The sequence below is a fragment of the Sciurus carolinensis genome, chromosome 6 (genome assembly GCF_902686445.1).
Source record: "Sciurus carolinensis chromosome 6, mSciCar1.2, whole genome shotgun sequence".
Lineage (NCBI taxonomy): Eukaryota > Metazoa > Chordata > Mammalia > Rodentia > Sciuridae > Sciurus > Sciurus carolinensis.
The window spans coordinates 21997118-22015531 of NC_062218.1; positions in this window are offsets into that span (position 1 = coordinate 21997118).

Below are 18414 nucleotides of genomic sequence, written 5' to 3' on the forward strand. Positions count from 1 at the left end.
ATATATTGAAGTTCTAATTGCAAATGTGATATTATTGGGAGAAGGGGGCTGCAAGAATCATGGTGTATTTTAGGGAATGAAGATAATTATGTTTGAAAAAGAAGATTGATACTGTTATACAAGAAAATGATATAAATACTAAGCACTAATAACTTTCTCATACAATATATAAAAAATAAGTTACATATATACTAGAATTAATATAAATCTTCCTACATATCTTCAACAGTAATTGTTATCCTGTACATTTTTTTTTAAAGAACTGCCATTATTTACTAGAATGAGGTAGTATCTCACTGTGGTTTTGATTTACATTTCTTTTGATTTAGATTTCCAAAAATTCACTATAGGCATGTAATGACACCGCTGATTGTTATGTTAATTTTTATCAATTCACTTATTAGTTCTAATAGGTTTTTGGTGAAGGCTTTGGAGTTTTCCCATAAGATCATGCTACCTGGCCTGGGGTTGTAGCTCACTGGTAGAACACTTGCATAGTATGTGTGAGGCACTGTGTTTAATCTTCAGCACCACATGAAAATAAATAAGTTAAATGAAAGTATTTTGTACATCCACAACTAAAAAAACCATACTTTAAAAAAAAAAAAAGATCAGGTCACCTGCGAACAGTGACATTTCTTTTTCCCAACTTGGACACCTTTTATTTCTTTCTTTCTCTTACTTGATTGTTCTGGCTAAGACTTCCAGTACTTCATTGACTGAAACTGATCAAGTGGGTTTCTTGGTCCTTTCTTTACTTGCTTATTTAAAACACAATGTCTCATGATTTATGTGCACTTTACTGACTATACAGGGATAGCAGGATTTAGGCTATATCTGGAACAGTCTTCCTGTTTTGAAATTCTGTTGATATGCCTCAGTGGTGATTTTGCTCTGGATGAACATAGTTTTATGAATTACTTCACAGCTTAAATTACTTGTGGGTATGCATATTTGCAAAATGTCATAATAGGGGGAAAAAGAAGAAAAAGAAATCAAATGTACCTAATATGAATCTTAAAATCAATAAAGAGCAGTTAATTCAAGTCAGAACTTTGACTAAAAAAGATACATGTATTCATCAATCCTTTCTTTTAAATTCTAGTACAGCAATTCATGCTTCTGTAATTGATATATAATATGTCTTATCTGATGGTATATTCATTTCAATCATTAAAGATCAATTTTGAATATTAGAGACGTAGACATAAAATGTTTCACTGAAGAAAAATAAACATTCCTTCAATTTTCTGTATTAGTCATTTTGGGGTAAATGAAGAATGGGGCTAGTCTTCCATTCACAGAACATTTTTCAGGCCTTACCTTTCTTGCAGACAAATTATTTAATTGTTCACCAGAATCACATATTCTACAGATTATCTCTGAAATCAAATGTCCCCAAGTCAGCTCTTAGCTCCCATCTCCCCTGATAGATTTCTGTTTTCAAGAATGTGGAGGAGAACCTGCAGGACTTGCCAGATTTCCCTGGACCCTCTTCTCTTTCAACCACTGCCTTATCTCACTGTAAGTTACGTTTCATTTTATTCAAGAGAGACCATAATTGGACCCCAGAGCTAGGGCATTAATAAAGTAAAATTAAAATTCATAGGGTGAAAAACATTATTTACTCAGTTAATTTTTTAGCCATATTTAAATAGTGTGGGGCTTGGGGAAGAATTTTTGATAATTATCACTTTAAAAGATTGTAGTTAGATTATTATTTCCTTTTGAAATATAAGAACACTGGAGTTATGTGAGGATATGAGATGCTGAAGTTCATACATTTTTCTGTACTCCCTCATTCGCATAAAAGAAGGAACTAGAAACTTAAATCAGTTCCATCATCCCTTCTAGCACAGATTCAATTTCAGAGAACTTGCTTTTTTGCCTATCTCACTATGATAATATCAGTTTTTTAAAAGATGATTAATTTACTTAAGCCATTGTCTATTTGTGAAAGTTTCACTTTTGAATTCAAAATAATAGGCTTCTACTCTTAAATTAGTATATCAAAATAAAAAATACATGCATTCCATTGCAGTTTCTGTAGAAAACTTATGTCCAATATTTTTAACCTTCCTCCAGGTATTTACAAGGGTTGAAGTTGTCAGACTGTTAAAATTATAACAATAACTAAATCACATTTGTGTCTTTTTATTCTTTCTGGACATTTGTTACTACTTCCAGATCTCTCAACAAAAAATTTGATGTTCTGTAGGTAAATAATTTCTTTGTAGCTTATTTTGCAATTAGTTGGTATCTAAATAATTTCAAATTTTGTTAAATCTTATTTTTTGAAAATTAGATTCAACTCATATGCTTGTCCCCCTTACTTGATTTTAACACTGCATTTCTAACTATTTATAAAATAAAATAATCTATGATCAGAAAAAAATTAAAATATTATTTAAAAATACAAGCATATTAAAATTCCTTCTAATTAAAACTTCATGCAAATAAAGCATACAATAATTTGTGTTCCTGTTGTACAATATTTTAATTAACCACTTTCATTGATATCAGTTTTTTTTATATTTTCAATGAAGTTTGAATTTTTGTTGCACTTCAGAGAAATAAAATGAGGATTTCTATTTTATTAATACATTTGTTTATTGACACTAAAGCTAATACCATAGCTTGGTTTTTGTGGATTGTGCTGAAATAAACATGAGTATGCATGAATCTCTAAAGTATGCCAAGTTTAATTCTTTTGGATAAACACCAGGAGTGTTATTTGTGGATCATATGGTATTCCAATTTTTACTTTCTGAGAAAAATCCACACTGACTTCCACAGTGGCTGTACTAATTTACATTCCCACCAACATGCCTGAGAGTTCCTTTATTCCTACATCTTCACCAGCATTTATTGTTTTACACTTGTTGTTTGCCACTCTGAAGGAGATGGAATCTCAATGTGGTTTTGATTCGCCTTATGTGATAGCTAAAAATGTTGAATAGTTTTTCATGTCATTGTTGGACATTTGTGCTTCTTTTGTTTGGTCCATTCTCTTGTCCATTTATTGAATAAATTACTTTTTCTTTTCATGTAGAGATTTAGAGATTTTGAAGTGGTTTCATTTTATTTATTTATTTACTTATTTTTTTTATTTTGTACTAGGGATTGAACCTATTGGTGCTTAAACAGTAATCCATATCCCCGGCCCTTATTTTTATATTGTATTTAGAGACAGAGTCTCCTGCATTGCTTTAGGTCCTTGCCAAGTTTTTGAGGCTAGCTTTGAACTTGCAATCCTCCTACCTCAGCTTCCAGGGCAGCTGAGATTACAGTATGATACCCAGCAGAGATTTGGAGTTTTTTTTTATAAATTCTGGATTCTAATTCTCTGCAGGGGAGTAACTAATAAAAATTGTCTCCCATTCTGTAAGCTGTCTCTTTATTATGCCAATGTGTATGTTCAGCTGTGTAGAACCTTTTCATTTTAATGCTGAGCCACTTTATTCTTGCTTATTATTTCCTGAGCTATAAGAGTGCTATTTAGCAACTCATTGCCTGTACCTACATGTTGAAGTATTTCCCTATGTTTTCTTCAAACAGTTCCAAAGTTTCTGGTCTTATGCTCAGATATTTGATTGATTTTGAGTTGACTTTTGCACTTGATAAAAGATAGGGATTTAATTTGGTTCTATGGATACCCATTTTTCAGCACCATTTTTTAGAGGCCATCTTTTCTCCAATGTATATTTTTGCCACTTTTGTCAAATCAGATGACTCTGTGAGTTTTTCCTGTGTCTTCTACTCTGTTTCAATTGTCTGTCTGCTTTTGTGATGGTATCATGCAATTTTTGTTCTCATGATTCCTTCATGTAATTTGAAATATAGTATTTTGATGTCTCCACATTTACTCTTTTTCCTCCGAATGTCTTTGATGATTTTGGGTCTTCAATATGATTTTTCAATATGATTTTTTTCATATGGCTCTAGTTCCCTGAAGATTATCATTTTAATTTCATGAGTATTGCACTGAATTTGTACTTTGATTTTGGTAAAATGTTTCTTTTAATAATATTAGTTGTGCTTGTCCATGAGCATAGGAGTTCTTCCCATCTTTTAGTGGCTTCTTCATTTATTGATTGATTGATTGATTGACTGACCTGTAATTTTCTCTGTAGAGAGGTCTTTGATCTTCTTTGTTAGATTTATCCCTAGGTTTTATTTTTTTAAGTTAAAGTGAATGGAATTTTTCTCCTGATTTTTTGCTCAACTTATTCTTTATTGATGTACATAAAATCTGTTGGTTATGTATGATGATTTTGTATCCTGTTATTTTGCTGATTTTGTTTATCAACTCTTGATGTCTTCTTGTGTAACCATGAGGTTCTTCTCAGTAGGTAGATATGAAAGTGTTGGATTGCTGGGCTCATTACAGACAAATCCTTCATTCTTCTCCCCCCAACCCCCCTCATTATGTATCCTCATCCACTTATCAGAGAAAACATTTGATCTTTGTTTTTTTGGCCTTGGCCTATTTCACTTAGCATGATATTTTCCAACTTCATCCATTTATACCAGCAAATGCTATAATTTTATTCTTCTTTATGAATGAGTAATATTCCATTGTTACACCACATATATATATCATTCCATATATATACCACAGTTTCTTTATTTATTCATCTATTGAAGGGCATCTAGGTTGGTTCCACAATCTAGCTATTGTGAATTGAGTTGCTATAAACATTGATGTGGTTGCATCACTGTAGTATGCTGATTTTAAGTCCTTTGGGTCAAATGGTGGTTCCATTTCAAGTTTTCTAAGGAATCTCCATACTGCTTTTCAGAGTGACTGTACCAATTTGCAACCCCACCAAAAATGTACGAGTGTACCTTTTTCCACACATTTTCACCAAAACCTATTGTTGCTTTCATTCTTGATAATAGACATTCTAATTGGGGTGAGATGAAATCTTAGTGTAGTTTTGATTTGCATTTCTTTATTACTAGATATGTTGAACTTTTTTTTCATATATCTGTTGATTGCTTGTAAATTTTCTTCTGTGAAGTGTCTGCTCATTTCCTTAGTCCACTCATTGATTGGGTTATTTGTATTCTTGGTGCACAGTTTTTTAGTTCTTTATAAATTCTGCAGATTACTTATTGATTGAGTTATTTGTATTCTTGGTGTAAATTTTTTGAGTTCTTTATAAATTCTGGAGATTAGTGCTCTATCTGAAGTGTGTGTGGTAAAGATTTTCTCCTACTCTTTAGGCTCTCTCTTCACATTGTTGATTGTTTTCTTTGCTAAGAAAAAACATTTTAGTTTGAATCTATCCCATTTATTGTTTCCTGTCTTTATTTCTTGTAGTTTGGGAGTCATGTTAAGGAAGTCTTGTCTTAACCCGACATGATGAAGATTTGGACCTACTTATTCTTCTATTAAGTGCAAGGTCTCTGGTTTAATTCTTAGGTCATTGATCCATTTTGAGTTTACTTTTCTGCAGGGTAAAAGAGAGGGGTTTAATTTCATTTTAGTGCATATGGATTTCCAGTTTTCCCAGCACCATTTGTTGAAGAGGCTATCTTTTCTTCATTATATGTTTTTGACACCTTTGTCTAGTATGAGATAACTATATTTATGTGGGTTTTGCTCTATATCCTCTATTCTGTACCTTTGGTATACCTGTCTATTTTGGTGCCAGGACCATGTAGTATGACCATTTTGACAATATTAATTCTGCCTATCCAAAAACTTGGGAGATCTTTCCATCTCCTTTGGTTTTCTTTAATTTCTTTCTTTAGTATTCATTGTTTTCATTGTAGAGATCTTTCACCTCTTTTGTTATATTGATTCTCTAATATTTTATGTTTTTTTATTGAGGCTATTGTGAATGGGATAGTTTTCCTAATTTCTCTTTCAGAGAATTCATCACTTATGAATAGAAATGCATTAGATTTATGAATATTGATTTTATATCCTGCTGAATTTATGAGTTCTAGAATTTTCGTGGTGGAACTTTTTGGATCCTTTAAATATAGAATCATATCATTGGCAAATAATGATAGTTTGAGTTCTTTTTTTCCTATTTGTATCCCTTTAATTTCTCTGGTCTGATTGCTATGGCTAGAGTTTCAGAGATGATATTGAATAGAAGTAGTGAAGGAGGGCATCCCTGCCTTGTTCCAGTTTTTAGAGAGATTGCTTTCAGTTTTTCTCCATTTAGAATGATGTTGGCCTTGGGTGTAGCATAGATTGCCTTTACAGTGTTGAGGTATGTTCCTACTGTGGTATATATATACAACAGAATATTATTCAGCTATCAAGAGAATAAAATTATGGCATGTGCAGGTATATGGATAGAGTTGGGGAATATCATGATAAATGAAATAAACCAATCTCCCCAAAAAACCAAAAGCCCAATAATTTCTCTGTAAATGAATGGTGATATATAGCTGGGTCGGGGGGGACAGGGCAAGGGAAGAATAGAGGGCAGGTGGATTGTGTAACTGGAAATGAGGGGTGGGGAGGGGAGAGGGGGAAAGAAAGATAATAGTTTGAGACAAACATCATTACCCTATATACATGTATGATTACACAAACAGTGTGACTCTACTTTATGTTCAACTAGAGAAATAAAAGTTACACCCCATTTGTGTTCAATGAATAAAAAAAATGATATCATCCTGTCTTCAATGAAGCATGGGAATGAAAGGAAAATAAAAGGTAATGCCAAAACTATGGTTTTTTTACTCTCTTAAGAAAGTTTCATAGAAGTCATGAAAAGAGATTCATACTTTTGAAATATTGATCCAAATATAGCCATATGACTATATCTAGAAGAAAATATAAAGTCATTTACCTTAAAATAATAACCAGAACATTTGAAATATGTTGTGAATTAGGAAAGTGGAGGGATGATAAAAGGAATAAATAAGGTCCCTCAAATCTTTCTTTTATGAAACAGAGATTTTACTGATGCTATCAATATTTAATGAGAACAAGTTTTTATTACGTAAAATTATAATATAAACAGCTAAATCTCTATTTTAATGAATCTCTGTGTTAGAAAAGAGTAGTAAATTCTGCAATCATTCTCAGTATATTTCTCTTTGTGTTCTTGTTTTTTATCATAAAATGTTACTACACCATTGCAAATAATCACACAGTTGATTGAATGAAAGCAGACATTCTACATGTATTTTATCCAGTTTTCTCTGATGGCCACATTTGGAAATATTATTGTATAGCATCACAGTCAAAATATTGGCAGTGATAAAATATCCATATGTTGCTACATTACATATATGCTGAATTTTTACCTGCATCTCATCACTTCCATGCTGTTACATATTTTACAAATTTCTTCTTTGTGTTCATTTTTTAATGATTTACTTTTTCCTTTGTTACTCTGTTAATCATTTTTAGGTTTGCTTTCTTTTGCATTTCTAAGATATTTCCCTTAGGATGAATATATGTATATATATGTATATACATACATGTATATATTTTTAAATTTATGTGATGGAGCCCATGTTTAAAACTGAATGATCTCTAATGTCTGATTTTTTTCTCTTTCTCATTTTGAAGTAAAATTTGTGTTTTTAGGGGCATAGGTATTTTTAATATTTTTATGACTATTGCTGTTGATTGAAATAGAAATGTGACATATTAAAATATTTTAAGAACCCATGATTTCTTCCTCTGAAGGGAATTTATTTTGCATTACAAGGACTGTTCTACATACAGCAATAGAATTATTGGAAGCTACATTTGGTCTCTTGGTCATGTTTCTGGTTTTTTTTGTGCTATAAGGTTATTTGATTGCAGTCATGTAAGTAAAATCTTGCTGCCTTATTTACAGTATCTTTTTTTCTCTTATTCCTGAACAAAAAAAAATTGTGTTCTATTCTAATACTCACTTTGGCTTCTCAGTCATGAATTTATAGATTGCAAAATGCCTTATATAAAAAATGGTTCCAAATGCTGTCTTCAATTTTCTGTGCTTCTCTTTTACCTTTGATATCGTACACACAAATGATCCCTACCTTCATAAGTCTATATTTTCAACCATGTTTTGTGTTTGCTTTTAAATAGGCTGCCATATTTTCTATCATTTTCAAGGAGAAATGTGGTCTTGAGTGAACTACCTTTAGTTTATTTAATTGTCTTCCATGACTACAAACCACAATTTCATAGGAAACACTAGACTAAGATGAATATATTATGGATGTCAAAAAAAAGGACTGCTTTATGATACTTTGGATGTACTAATAAGGCAGGCATTTTTCAGTGAGACAATTTAGGTAGGTATAAGGTCCATTGCGATAACATTTTGCAGTGGAGGAAAGGGATTGGGATGAACTCCAAATACAGTAAAGGCAAGTGGGAATTTATAACCAAGGAGTGGGGTAGTATTCAGTGTATAGATAGTGGCCAAGATGAAACTTCAGGGGTATACATATTTATGGTTCCCAAAAATTAATATAGGAAGATTAGAGCTCAATGCTGGACAGGTTGAACAGATGTCAACTGGGGACTCTTGGGAGAGGAGGAACTGGTCATGTCATGAGGGTGATAAATGATCAAAAGAGAAATCTTAGATCAACTAGCTTTCTTGCTAAAATTTACATTGTTTTCTCTCTGAATTGATATCTTTTTTAGATATGCACAATATATTATCCAATCAATTGTGTTTTTATGGTCATGAATTCAGATTTTGTTGAATTGAAAGTAACATCTCAACTTGGGGCTTTCCTGTGGGTTTTTTTTTTTTTTTTTTTTGGTTCATTACTAGAGTCTGTCTATAACAAAACAGCCTTTACCTATTTGCCTTTACCTACTTATGGCTATAAGGGTTATGCTCAGGGAAAAAACAACAAAACAAACAAACAAACAAACAAAAAACACTATAGATTATCTCAACAGTGATCTAAAAATGCTTGCTGGTCATGGAGGGGAAAGTCACAGGACCAGCACTACAAATTGAGATTGTAGCTTCAAAATATGATTTGGTTGCAATGCAATGTTAATGAAAATGCAACACATAAATGGAATAAATGAAAAAGTACATGAAAATTTTGTAGTAATACTAAATCAAATCTGAGATCATTAGAGATATCACAAAATTAATGTTTTACAAATGTTTACAAAATTTTAAATATTTGCAAAATCATTGAAAAAATGGTAAATAAGAGTCTAGAACACAAACTTGTATTACATGCTCAATATAAAGAGTTTACTTAATTCCTTTAGCATAGGACAGTAATTTTTCCATCTACCTTGTAACAGTCCCTAAATAATTCTGATTAATGTATTCCATTTTTTATAGTCACATATTGAAGTATAATTAGATAATATTTTAACACATTTGTCTGTAATACATATTAAAATAAATTCATTTAAATAATTTTGTTTTTTTTTTCAAAAATACCTCCCACAATATCACTGTGATAGTTGCAGTGCATCAGTTCTTGATATCAAGAAATATAACATTTAATTCCACTTTCTAGTAAGGTAAAAATAGACTTAGGTTTATATAATTAATACACAAGGAAAATGAAAGAACTTAGGTATCTTTATTTTTCTAAAAAACTGTTAAGACAATTAGAAATCATTATTATTTTTTTCTTTTGCATAGCATCATACTATATGCAATTTAAAAGAGATTAACATATTTGAAATATTGTACTTTTTAACATTGTTTTAATAGAAATAGTTCCTTCTCATTCAAATAATATGAGATCAGTTGCAACTTAAGCTATTGAAACTTAATTTGATATATGACATTTTTTTTTATTTCTTTATTCCTTTATTTTGTTGTTCTAGGGATTGAACCCAGGGGTGCTTAGCAACACCCTGGTTCACTATATTTATTTATTTTTTAAGATAGAGTCTCCCTAAGTTATTGAGATTGGCCTCAAACTTGTGATCCTACTGGTTTTCCCTTCCAAGTCTCTGGTGACATAAGTTTTTAAATATAGCATTTTATTTTAACTTCATCAGCTATGAATGAGTATACCTTCTACCTGCCTATTAACTAATGATGTAGCTGGGAGAAAACACAAGCATGTCAGCCCTGGCAGGGAGTTCGGAATTTAACCTTTTCAACTTATTCCTGAAATGGTGAAGAACTAAGCATGAAAAATAAGTGGATTCCTAATTAACAAAATGCAGACAATGTGTAGATTCAAAGATCTTAATAAACATTCACTAATATCACACATCCATAAAAATAGACCAAATAGGACAAAAACTCCACACCTTAAATGAATTAGGAATTTTTAAAAAATGATATTGAGAGGTGGTAGGAAAATTCTTTTCTTTGAATGCCTACCTAATTTACTTGTAAGATTTGATGCAGTGTGTTATTTCATGTATTTTAATACTTTGAAACTAATTTTAACTGAAAGTCACATCTATAAGTTTTATTTATTTATGACCATTTCTCAACAATATTTTGAACATTTGAATTTTATCATAAAACAATGAGTGCTATTAAAAAAAAAAGATGGTTTTACTTAAATTAGTGTTAATTGTTTCCAAAAAGTCAAAAAACTATGCATTGGTTAGGAGTATAGATTGTGGCAAAATTTGGAGATTTTTGTTACTCCTAAAAAACAAAATACTTGAACTCAGTCCAAAGCAATCGTGAGATGACATAATTAGAAACAAGAGCCAAAGTAAATTATTGTTATTCCCAAAATGAGAAATATATCAACACCTTCCAGCAAAACAGGTGGAGTCCTGGAAGTTAGTAGGCCTGAAAAGAGGTTCTTCTAGATTAGTTACTAGAGCAACTCATTATATTTTGGATATTGAATGAAGAGTTGATTGATTTCTCTGGGGCAAAAGGCATTCCTAAAATTGAAGTTGAAAGACAAGTAACTGGGTTTGGGCAAAGGGATGTGCCAGCAAAGACATTCTTTAAAATCCTTTTTGCTTTTATTGGAGAAATTGTTCATAAATGAAAATTGCATGTGGACATTAAAATGACCTTAGAGAAATTGCCTAAACTTAGTGAACCAACATTCTTATTTATAAAGTGAATGAAATATTAACTATATAAATTCCCTATGATATAAAAGTTATGTATAACTTTGCTATTTAAGTTCAAATTTGATTAGGTTTGTATGTAATAACTATTAAACATCAAATATATAATCAAACAGTAACTAATCTAGTCATTCAGAAACTGAACATATCATTATTTAGAAACATATCTTGCAGATACACAGAGACACACATGCATACACACATATCCATGTGTTAATTTTTGTTCTGGTGTTATATATGAAACAAAAGAAAAGCAATAGTTCTTTGTGCAGAAAGGAACTATTTCTCCTTTTGTTCCACAATGTAAGACCTCTAATTTTCTATGCCTTAGACTTAATGATCAAAGTCTTTAAAGAAGAAAAGTACTGACGTGAAGTCTGATATTTTACGTGATGTAGTTTGATGAATCTACTTATTATTTTCATTCAATTCTGTTGTTTAACTCAAAAAAAAAATCAACAATTCATGGAAGCTCATCAATCTAAACCCAGATGGAAATTTATTTTGTGTCTCTCCTTTCGATCCTAAATAAGTTGATTTCTACTATGGATTAGATATATAAAGACTTTAACAATGTTCAGAATTTCTGGAACTCCATACTTGGGTGACTTTTTTTTGAAGAATAGAATGATATTTATTTATTATTATTTTGCTTTATTTTAGTCCCAAGCAAGCCAAGGAACATGTAGGGAACATGCTTTCTGGCATTTCAAATTTTCAGAATTCTCATAACATCATTCTTTCAAAGATGTAGCCAGGGTTCTGTATTAAATTATAGAAAAGAACAAAGCATTTGTATTGTGTTATATGGCCTTTACCAAAACAAGAACTTTGTGATTATATTCATTGTCCCACTCTTTCATCATTATAGGCATTGGGATATATTAAAGTGTCTCCACTGGTGTTTATGGATTGTGAAAGGTGAAAATCTCCAAACATCAGGTAAGATGTTTTTTATGCACAAAAATTATATCAAGAAGTGAGGTCAATGCCAATGAACCTTTGGGACTAGCTTTTCAGAAAAATTGAAATTTTTGGAGACACAGTCTACAGAAACCTTAAAATATAAGCAAAACATAATGGATGATTCTGGTGTGATCTTGTAAGACCAGAATGCTTATAGAAATATAATATGCTGTTTATAGTAAATTAGGATCGTATGTGAATGTGAATACTATTGGGAATTGAACTAGAGGTCAATGCTGTGTTCTACACAGATGTTAAATCAGGTTCCTACACCTCTTGGTGAGGGGATGGAGAAAAGACAGATACACAAATAGAGAAATAATGAGTCTCGGTAGTTGACTACTCCTTGGTAGGAAGGTAGTGATACACAACAAGCTCGGCACATTTATTATATATGTACAAACATCCAAAGGATTTATTGTGAGAAAGTTTCTTCAAAGTAAGCAGAACCAAGGTCATGAGTATGAGCAGCCTGATTACTGTATCAGCTTGCAAGGATAATTTTCCACCCTCTAGCAGCTGTTGTCTAAACCTTAAGGTCAAGAACTAAGTAGCTCTGTGGCTGGCATAGAACGTCCTATTGAACAGGGCATCACCCATTGCAACTGGGTAGTCTCAAATCAACCTCATTACACAGAGAGTTCCCAAGAGAGACATGGCCCCATTACAATACAGTTCAAGACCCATAATTCAGCTGCCACGGCCCATATCCACACATTCTAAATTTTGGCAAAGAACTTCATATATATTGTCTATGTCATGATATATTTTGAAAGACTGAATTTAAGGGTGGCAAATAAATATGACAGGGTAAATTTTAATGCAGGTACAATATTTAGACAGTGGAATGACTATTTTTGGAAACTTTTAACCAGGTTTACAAAGAGAATCAGAAGCAAGAAAAATGCAGAAAGGGTAAAATCCAAAAACAAAACAAAACAAAACAAAACAAAAACCCAAAGATTTTAGTTTGGCCAGTAAAGCACATGCAAAATTGGGGCCAAGAAAGTTCTGGCAGCAGAAGATATCAATGCTATTAAAGAGGAGCTAGGTACTTTACTTCCAGAAATAGGAAAGATGCCTTAAGAGCATCTCACACAATGGTCAGATCCCGCTCATCATAGGTTCAAAGTTGTAAAAGTGTAAACTCATTTGAAAGACTTTTCTCTGAGAAGAGAGTGCCCGGGGCACTCTGTTGCAGAGGGTTACCTAAGAAGATGTTTTCCAATGATTTGTTTCACCTGTCTTAGTTATAGAAGCACTAAGAGGACTTTACAGCCATGCTCCAGGTGGGCCTAGGTTACTACACTTGCTGGCAACTGACCTTGACATCATTCACCTTGTCTTGGTTTTGCAGGCATGAACAATGCAATAGTTATGGGGTTAAAGAAACTTTTTCCAAAATTTAAAAGAAGGCCTAAGAGGCCAGAAATATGTGTCAGGGTCAGAAACTCTTGTCACAGCCCCTGAGATAACAATATATAAAACTTTAAGATGGAAGCCATAATTTCAATGGATACCCTGAGAAGGTAGATGTACCAAGAACATGGAACTTCTGCTGAGGAAAGCTGCAGATAATGTGCAGGGGAGTCCAGGAGAGGTCATGTGGGCTAAAATCAGCAAGACTATAGCAGCTGGTGTCTGAACCTTAAGATAGGGTCAGGAGTTTTGCAGCCCTTTGGAGCCCACAACTCACTACTGTATGCTCTGGATGCTATACTTTTAACTACAGGATTTATGCTTTGTCTTTCTGGGCTACCATTTTGCTTTGGCCCCATTCATTTTATCTCTGCCCCTATTCCTCCTTTTTGGAATGGGCATGTTTACTCTGTGTCATTGCATGTAGGAAGTATATAACTTTCTTTCTGATTTTGATAGGGAATCACAGCAAAAGTTTTCCTTGTGTATCAGTGGATACTTTGGGCTTAGACTTTTAAAAAATTCTGAAAAACTTAAAATCATGGGGACTCTTAGAGAAAGACTAAAAGCATTTTGCATTATTAGATGGTCGTAACCCTTTGGAACCAGGAGAAGAATGTTAGATTTGAATCTGGCATGGCCCTTGAAGTCTCAATTGTTGAAAATTTTGTGCCCAGTGCAGCGATTTTCAAAGGTGAACCTTTAAGAAAGTGATTGGATGAATCTGAAGGCTCTGACCTTATCAGTGCATTAGCCCATTAATCGTTAAATGAACTACTGGAATGTAGAGGAAACTCTAGGTGGTGGGATTTGACTGGAGAAAATAGGTCCCTGGAAGTATGCCATGGAAGGATATTTCTTTTCTCTGGACTTCTTCTTCTCTCCCTTCTTCATAGCTACCATGTGGGAAGAAACTTTCCTTAGCTACTACTTCCCACCATAATTTTTGCCTTTGAGTTTAGAGAGAAGACTCTGAAACTGTGAGTCAAAATAAATCCTTCCCTCTAAGTTGATTTTCTCAGGTATTTTCCCCAGTGATAGAAAGTCAACTGACATATCCCTCCTGATTGATCTCATTGTCACTGTGCTTTCTGTTGTACTACATTCAAAGACAGTGCTATCCTTTTCAGTATAGTGCCAATGCACCAGTTGGGGATTGAGTTACAACGTTCCAAAAATATCTATCCAAGTATAATCTCAGGTATCTATTAATGTGGTTGTATTTTAAATCAGCATTTTATCTTCAAAGTAATCAAGTTATGATGAAGTCATGCTCAGATTGGGGTGAGAACTAAACAAAAAGACCATTAGTCTTGTGAGGAAAAAGAGATTTGAAAACACACAATCACAAAAGAGTCCTAAAGGCAGAGGTCATGTAATGAAGGAGGAAGCGATTGGAGTGATTTGGATATAAACCATGGAATATCAAGCATTTCTAGGAACCATTAGAAGTTAGGAGACAGGCATTAAGGAGATCCACTATTGGAGTATCAAGAGCAAACCAACTCTGCTGATATCTTCATCTGGACCCTACCTTCCAAAATTTAAGAAGTAAATTCCAATTATTTTATGTAATTCAGTTGTAGCAATATTTTTATAAAGGTTCCTGGAAAGTATTGCAGTAAACAACTTTCAAAAATGATATTTGGATTGTTTTCCACAGAAGAGAAGGTATAGTATCTTGAAGGAACAGTTCAGCATTGAAGCTCCACATAAATCCTGATATAATCTTTCAAAGATTTGAGCAGAGGGATTTTCTGTCATTTATTAGGACACTTTCACAGATAAATATCATAAATAATATAACAATTTAGAAAATAAGTACTATAAACTGAGGATCCCATATATACTCTCTCAGTTTTTGTTGATTGTCAGAAATTAAAAATGCAATTGTGGTCCAGAAGTTAGGGGAGTCATAGATGAAGTCTTTACCAAAGTGTTGATGTAGCTGATGTGACTGCTGAACTATCTCAGTGTTTTTTCCTCTATCCCATTAAAGGAAGTCAGAACAGATATCTAGGCAACAGATACAAATCTCACATTCGTACATTAGCATGTTCAGTGATACTACACAAAGGAATTCCAATAAATAGAAAGAGCAAGGCAGAAGTTCCTGAAACTTCCTAATTCATAAAAGTAAGCTATAGTTGTGTTGTATCCTCTGTTAAACTGTAGAGATTACTGCTATTATCAAAGTTTTGAGGAATGCAGTGTTGATATTTATAATATACGTCCATTTAAGTATTTCAATCAGGAAAACATTCTCATAAGTCATAAAGAGTTTCTATGATAGTTTGATATCATTCTAAGTTGGTGATGAAAACCACAGCTACTGTTTTAGATGTGCTGTCTTTATTGAAATAATGCAAACTCTGGCAAATACTACAAAGCTACTTTTAAAAGTTCCCTTCTGCAAGGAAATAACACAATAGATGTATGGCTAAGATTGTGTTTGGTATATGGCTGCAGGAATATGTCAGTTTTCTTTGTCTTTGTTATAGTGCAGTTGAGAAGGAGGTTCATCATATAATACAAAGGATATTTGGGGTGTCCTGTTTAGATAAGAAACCACTCACACTTCCACAATAAGAAAGTCAAAAGTCTTGTTGTGTCTCCTTATATTTTATAGATAATGTATGTACCAGATTTAGCTATTCTACAAGTCTGCCAATTTTGAGTGGGTTTTGGAGCAAAAGATGTCTCTGCCTCAGGATCAAGCTCTCGTGCAAACTGGCCTGATTTGTAATCCATCACATCAAATGATATTAGAAGTTTTCATGGCACTGATAAATTCTGAATGGAGTCTCTGATAAGACATCTTTGAAGAAGCATAGTGCAAAGCAGTAGGGTTTTAGATGGATGCCAGGTTTTGACTTGATAACAGACCTGATGGCAGTTAATCTCCCGATCAGGGGCCTCCAAGAGACTAGGAATCTCAAATCATTCCACATAAACTTAGCGCATAACACATGGTAAACTATAAAATCATATGTACTTAGTGCATTCAAAGCTAGGTTAGAATATATATAGTCTATATTCTACCTCTGATTTGGTCAACATTGGTCCTTAAAGCATAAGTGATATTCATATGCAAGCAACTCAGATTCTTATGGTACCTACTCTAATTATTTTACCATGTTTCTTTCAACCTATACCTTAGTTCCCATGGGAACTTTCTGTATTTCTTGTTTAAAGACAGGTCAGAATTATACTCCAAGACCACTGTGTGGCCACTGCAGTACAACAGTAGATCATTAGAAACTACTTCCATCCTTAGGACTACAACTTAGGCTGCCCTGATGCTTTAGTGATTGGAATTTTTTTTTCCAAAATGCACATAATTGACTAAAACATTTTGTCTACTCTATGTGGAAACAAGGCAACTTAAGGCATAGATATGCCCAGTTATGGATCCTGTGGCAGAGATTAAGAAGTTCACTAGCATAAACAAGAATCAGAAAAAAATTGAATAATTAATGTGTCATTGATATCTGAGGAGATGAAAGCGTGATGGTGCCTATCTCTATGTAGATACATTACATAGAGCTCTTCATGTCTAAGAATATGCTTGCCATGGGATAACCATAGTGAAATATCATGAGCTCCAAAATATGTAGACTTTTCTCCAGGATTTATCTCCTTATTAGTACTGCACTACTGAATGGAAAAACTGCTACCATTAAAGGCCAATTCTGTAACCCAAGTATGACACAATTACCATGGAGCAAACAACTGGCTACCTACTGAGAGTTAATTAAATCTTATCTTGGAATGGAAGAGTTTTTTTCCTAATAAGAATATATATATTCTGAGTATAGCGTGTCTAGTGAAAGACTTGCCACAAACCTTGTCTTTTGCCATGTTGCTCAACTCACTATTATTTCTTCCTGGGAGATGATATTATAGTTTAAGAAATGCAAAGCCTATTCTGACCAAGATGTGAGAATAGCAACCAAGTTTGTTCTCCATCCTGAAATAAGTAGAAAAAATAAAATAAAAGAGCAGATTAATGGTTGCCTGATGAGTGTGGGATAGGAAGGAGCATAAGGAAGAAATTACAAGGGACTGTAAGGAATCATGATGGTAAACACCATTATCTTCACTGTGGTGATGGTTTCTGAGTATATGCATATATCAAATCCATCAAAAGATGTAATTGATGTGCAGTTTACTGTATGTCAATCATACCTCAAGTTGCTTTTTAATCACAGCAAAGTTTCCTTACTCACTGAATTTAATAATTTAGCAAGTTCCCTATCAACTAGAAGCAGTTACCTAATAAAAACATGGAATAGCTATTGAAGACCAAATTATAGTACTGAAAGGAGTATAGAATACTTAAAATGGAGCAGTCTGACTCACAGGATATATACTTTAATCCAGTGGCAAGAATAAGGTTCCATCTCCCCCAGGGATAGGAGCCTTGGTCATGAGAAGAATTTGAAAAAATCCTTTCTTTCTATGACCTTAATAACAGAATGAGCATGTTTTATCTTCCATATCTAAGAAAGACTGGGGAACCAAGTGGTGACCAAGATAAAAATGCATCTGCCAGAAAAAGCACAGGCACATGAAATGGAATTGAGACAGCCCTCACTGCCATTAAACGGAAAGGGTAGTTGATTTTAATTATGGAGGAGAAATGGTTTCTTCTACATAATGGGGTCAAGAGGGGTTATCTTTGAAAGTCAGGTGACTCAATGAAATGACTCAGTTATATTATATAACTTCCTTTTATTAATTAATAGTATAATAGTGAAAGTTTATAGTATAATGATGAAAATCCATGTAGACCATTTAATGCAAAGTCATCAAGGACTCAGATGCTATAAGAATAAATATTCGCACAAAGCCCTGGGTTCAATTCCCAGCACCCCCCCCCCCCCAAAAAAAAAAAAAACCCAAAGAATAAAAATTAATGTTTCTTTTTCAAAAATGTCATCTGGCTTGCTTTTTGTCAGAAATCTAAGTGAGAATGTAGAACACAGGTGTCTGTAGAATGCAGCTAAAATTTCCAG